The 5,876-nt window shown below is 45.8% G+C and overlaps 1 protein-coding gene across 1 annotated transcript in view; it reads left to right on the top strand.

Annotated features, from left to right (window-relative positions):
- Positions 1-557: 557 nt before the first annotated feature.
- Positions 558-5,876, top strand: part of FGGY (FGGY carbohydrate kinase domain containing) — a gene marked incomplete at its 3' end in the record, with an annotated part of 112,940 nt that continues 107,621 nt past the window's right edge. Inside the window, exon 1 of the mRNA XM_018557882.1 lies at positions 558-648. The remainder of the gene's footprint in view (positions 649-5,876) is intronic.

Below are 5,876 nucleotides of genomic sequence, written 5' to 3' on the forward strand. Positions count from 1 at the left end.
GGTCCCGCGCTCGCTGGGGACCTGGACAGCCACATCTGTCAAAAAATATAAAGTGCTAGTATTGGCACTTAGTGTCTTGTGTCCGGGTGTCAGCTGGCTGGAAACCCAGACACAAGATTCAAAAACCGGACTGTCCGGGTGAATCCTGGACAGGTGACAACCCTACGTGCAGCTCAGTTTACAGTGTAAGCGGTTTGCAAGAAGGAAGGTAAGAGTAGTTTATTGTAGAATAGCTATAGGAAGTCTCTTCTGCGATAATAAAACAAAAACTTCCTGCTTACAAATGTTGATTTTTTTTTTTAGCTAAAGTTCCACTTTAAAAATGTCTGACGGGTTCACTTTAAATGCAGGATCCACTGATGTCACCTCCATGCAACAAACACCGTTCTCAGTGAAAAAAACAACATGTATAATGTCACAATGAAGCCATCAGAGTCCACGCTGACTTCAGCCTAGACAGTCAGCCAGCTGGGTCTAAGTACAGGAAATCCTGAGCCAATCAGGGCTGAGCTCCAGAAGACCAATCAGAGGAAATTTGACAGTCATTGCACAGAGCCTGAAACTGCAGGATTCCACAGGAAGGAAGAGAGGAAGTGAATTGCACTGTGCTGTGACTTGTGACTGTAACTTTTCAGTGCTGCCTGGCAAGTAAGTGTCCTTGGAATACACATTCTGTCCTGTGCAGGGTGACTCCAATAAAGATTTGGCATGATTGGTCAAAAGTACAACATTTCGGCTCAGCTTGGTGCAGGTCAGAAACATGGGGGCCATGTAGCAAGAGCCACAGCGCTGGGATCGCTGCGGATCTCTATCAGTACCTCTGTTTGAGTTCATCTAGAACTATATTGTGTACGTATGCGTCTTACAGGTGCTTTCAGTCTGACTGGACAAAATAGGACAGATTAGCAATTAAGTAATTATTCCATCAAAATATTTTAATGTTAGATGAGAGTTGTGAAACCTCCTGCATTCAGCAACTTTCATACCCTCCATACTCCTCTTCTGCACATACCATCATCTCCATACTCTCTTCTACACGTACCTCCACCCCCATACCCTCTACACTCCTCTTCTACACATACCAGCCATCTCCATACACTCTACACTCGTCTTCTACACATACCACCCATCTCCATACACTCTACACTCCTCTTCTGCACATACCACCCATCTCCATACCCTCTACACTCCTCTTCTACACATACCGCCCATCTCCATACACTCTACACTCCTCTTCTGCACATACCACCCATCTCCATACCCTCTGCACTCCTCTTCTACACATACCGCCCATCTGCATACACTCCTCTTCTACACATACCACCCATCTATCTACACTCCTCTTCTACACATACCACTCATCTCTCTACACTCCTCTTCTACACATACCACCCATCTATCTACACTCCTCTTCTACACATACCATCTATCTCCATACTCTCCATACTCCTCTTCTACACATACCATCTATCTCCATACTCTCCATGCTCCTCTTCTACACATACCATCTATCTCCATACTCTTCATACTCCTCTTCTACACATACCACCCATCTCCATACACTCTACACTCCTCTTCTACACATACCATTTATCTCCATACACTCTACACTCCTCTTCTACACATACCATTCATCTCCATACTCTCCATACTCCTCTTCTACACATACCATTCATCTCCATACACTCTACACTCCTCTTCTACACCTACCACCCATCTCCATACACTCTACACTCGTCTTCTACACATATGACCTATCTCCATAACCTCTACTCTCCTCTTCTACACATACCACCCATCTCCATACACTCTACACTCCTCTTCTACACATACCATCTATCTCCATACTCTCCATACTCCTCTTCTACACATACCATCTATCTCCATACTCTCCATACTCCTCTTCTACACATACCACCCATCTCCATACACTCTACACTCCTCTTCTACACATACCATTTATCTCCATACACTCTACACTCCTCTTCTACACATACCATTCATCTCCATACTCTCCATACTCCTCTTCTACACATACCATTCATCTCCATACACTCTACACTCCTCTTCTACACATACCACCCATCTCCATACACTCTACACTCGTCTTCTACACATACGACCTATCTCCATAACCTCTACACTCCTCTTCTACACATACCACCCATCTCCATACACTCTACACTCGTCTTCTACACATATGACCTATCTCCATAACCTCTACACTCCTCTTCTACACATACCACCCATCTCCATACACTCCACACTCCTCTTCTACACATACCATCTATCTCCATACACTCTACACTCCTCTTCTACACATACCACCCATCTCCATACACTCTACACTCCTCTTCTACACATACCACCCATCTCCATACACTCTACACTCCTCTTCTACACATACCATCTATCTCCATAACCTCTACACTCCTCTTCTACACATACCACCCATCTCCATACACTCTACACTCCTCTTCTACACATACCATCTATCTCCATACTCTCTACACTCCTCTTCTACACATACCATCTATCTCCATAACCTCTACACTCCTCTTCTACACATACCATCTATCTCCATACACTCTACACTCCTCTTCTACACATACCACCCATCTCCATACCCTCTACACTCCTCTTCTATGCATACCACCCATCTCCATACTCCTCTTCTACACCTATCACCCACCTTCATACTCTCCATACTCCACTTTTACACCTGCCACCCACCTCCATACTCCTCTTCTACACATACCATCTACCACCCACCTCTTTACATACTTCCCCATGTCATACTCCCTGCACGGCTCTCCTGCGCATCTTAACCATATAGCACCAACAGTTTGCACAGCGCTTTACAATATAAGGAGGACATTACAGTTACAATACAATTCAAGACAAGATGGTTACGAGGGCCCGGTCCATGAGAGTACAATCTAGAAGGGAGGGGCAAGTGATAGCAGAGGTGATAGCTGTGTGGGAATGAGTTGAGAAAGTGATAGTTCAGAGGTTAGGTTGGGGACGGGATAGGCTTCCTTGAAGAGATGAGTCTTCAGGAATCGCCTAAAGGCAGAGAAAGTAGGAGATAGCCAGACAGTTTGGGGTATGGAGTTCCAATTGAAGGGAGAGACACTGGAGAAGTCCTGGAGGAGAGAATGGGAGGTCTTAAGAGGAGCGGAGAGGAAGGTTAGGGTGATACTTTGAGACAAGGTTGGTGGTGTATTGTGGTGCAGAGATGTAGATGGCTTTGTAAATGATTGTTAACATTGTGAATTTTATTTTTTGGGTTTTTGGAAGCCAGTGGAGGGATTGGCAGAGGGGGAGGGGGATGGAAGCCAGTGGAGGGATTGGCAGAAAGGGGAAAAGGATGGAAGCCAGTGGAGGGATTGGCAGGGGGTTCAAACACTGAGCAGTTGGTGAGGTGGATGAGTCCGGCAGCAACATTAATGATAGACTGAAGGGGGTTGGAGGTAGCCTGTAGAGGTAGTCACTCTTTACAACAGATAGTAAAGAGGGACAACTGAGAAGGAATCAAGGATGGAGGGATTTCGTTCAAAATAAAGTCCATTGGTATTTGGTAGCTATTCTGAAGCTATAACAAGCACCCCACAGCTCATTGGCTGCACGCTTCAGACAGTGAACCCAAAATAAGCTTTGCCTTCCTCAAAACTAATCAAAGGCAGTTCACATATTATATCATGATACAGTCCCTTTAAAACTGATTCTTATGTTGGATTTATGGAACCCCATTTTTGGACAGGAGTTGTAACTATTATTACTAGACAGAGTTTGGCTGTCTGTGAGAATGCAGTGGAATGAGGCTTTTGGTGTTTGGAGTGATGTGTTGTCCTCCGGACTCTGGATGTAGTATTGGGACTCCCAGTCCTCGTGTCTCTTGTGCTGCTTGTTTGCTGTCGGTTGGCCGGCTGCCTCTGTAGACAGGTACATATTTAATGTTGACCGAACTGTTTCTTAAAACGGCCGTCAATATTTGCTTTGTGTTATGCCTCTTGACCTTTTTCAAGGGATCCTTTGTATTGTCAGAAGAAAAACCTGGATCATCAGACATAGAGCAGCGGGAAGGATGTTGAGGCCCTATGACCCGCTTCTCTTGGTGTGATTCTACTATAGGAAAACCCAACTCTTAGACTTATTTTCCACATTCTTCCACCGACCCTGCTTAGGATCAGTTTTTTGAGATGGTATTTCTTTGGGTCACATGGGGGGGAGGGGGAGGGGGCAGAGTGGCATGGCTGCTCTTCTGCACAATGTTTGCAGTGTGCATGTCGCACCCTTTGCGGCCAGAGTGTCCCAGGTCCCTACCCAGTTCTTAGCAACCTGGGACAATCTGGCAGGCATCCTGCTGAGCTCCTTTATGCAGCCGCCTCATCTAAGGACTGGGAGGCTGGGAATATATTATAACATTTTAGTTTTTTGGTTAAGATAGGCTTTATATGTTTGGAAGCTGTACAATGCAGTAACTGTCAAGTGTGCATATGCTTAGTGACAGTAAAGAGGCAAGCATCCATGGCCAAAAGAGTTATCACATTGTTAATGGCATGGCGAATCCAGAGTTGACTCCTTGGCAGTAAAAAAATAATCTGATGGGGGTTCTCACCTTTCCCTACTTGCCCTTATTCACTCCACTTTGGCCCTTCACCTGCTCCACACATGCTGCCAGGGGGACAGTAAATACAAGTGGTTGACCTGACCACCCATCTACAATGTGACATGGTGGCCACTCAGGCTACTGTACACATTGCCATGACCTTGATGGTTCGTGTTGTAGCAATTTTAACTCTGCATATCAACTTGCCCATTGAAGTCAATGGGACCGCTCTAGCTCTTCTCCAGCTCCACACAGGCTGTTGGGGGCACTAAATTCAGGGGGTTAACCTGACCACCCACCTACAATATGACAAGGTGGCCACTGAGCATGGTACACATGGCTGTGGCCACGATGGTTAATGATCTAGCAATGTTAACTCTGCATGTGGACTTACCCATTGAAGTAAATGGGACTACTCTGGCCCTTTTCCTGCTCCACACAGGCTGCAGGGAGGCACTAAATACAGGCGGTTGACCCGACCACCCACCTACAATGTGATATGGTGGCCACTGAGGATCATACACATTGCTGTGGCCACGATTGTTCATGGTCCAGCAATGTTAACTCTCTATGTCAACTTGCCCATTGAGGTCAGTGCACTCTGGTTCTTGTCCTGCTCCACACAGGCAGACACTAAATACAGGTGGTTGACCTGACCGCCCACCTACTATGTGACATGGTGGCCACTGAGAACCGTACACATTGCCATGGCCACCATGGTTCATGGTGCAGCAATTTTAACTCTATGTCCACTTTGACAGGTGGCACCGCCTGTCATACTTGCCCATTAAAGTCAATGGGACCGCACTGCAACTGTGCACCAAATGCTTGCTACGTGGTTGCCCCATGGTTTTTTATTGTAAAAAAAAGAAAAGGTAGCACTATTGCCTGCATGCCTGCAATTTGCCTCTCGGCTACCCTCTGAAACGCAATCTACCACCATTTACCAGTAAAGCCTGCCACCATGTAAAAGAGGCCTAAATGATGGTCTAGATTACCATTGCCTAGAAATGATAAGACAAAAACACTTATGGCTTAGAAATCATGGCCTGCTTATCCACATGGCTCACTAGCCGGTGTTGCCAGCGCACCAAATCACCAACAACATGAAAATTCTGAGCTTTGTAATGGACTAGAGCACAACACCAATACCTAGACTAGAATCAGAAGCTCCATGTGTCCTCTTTTCATTTTAAGGCTTATTTTCTAAATCCCCATTGGTGTACACCTTTACAACGCATGTTTTTGGAGAACCCGGGGGGGG

The sequence above is a fragment of the Nanorana parkeri genome, unplaced genomic scaffold, assembly GCF_000935625.1.
Source record: "Nanorana parkeri isolate BGI_ZX_2015 unplaced genomic scaffold, ASM93562v1 scaffold309, whole genome shotgun sequence".
Taxonomy (NCBI): Eukaryota; Metazoa; Chordata; class Amphibia; order Anura; family Dicroglossidae; genus Nanorana; species Nanorana parkeri.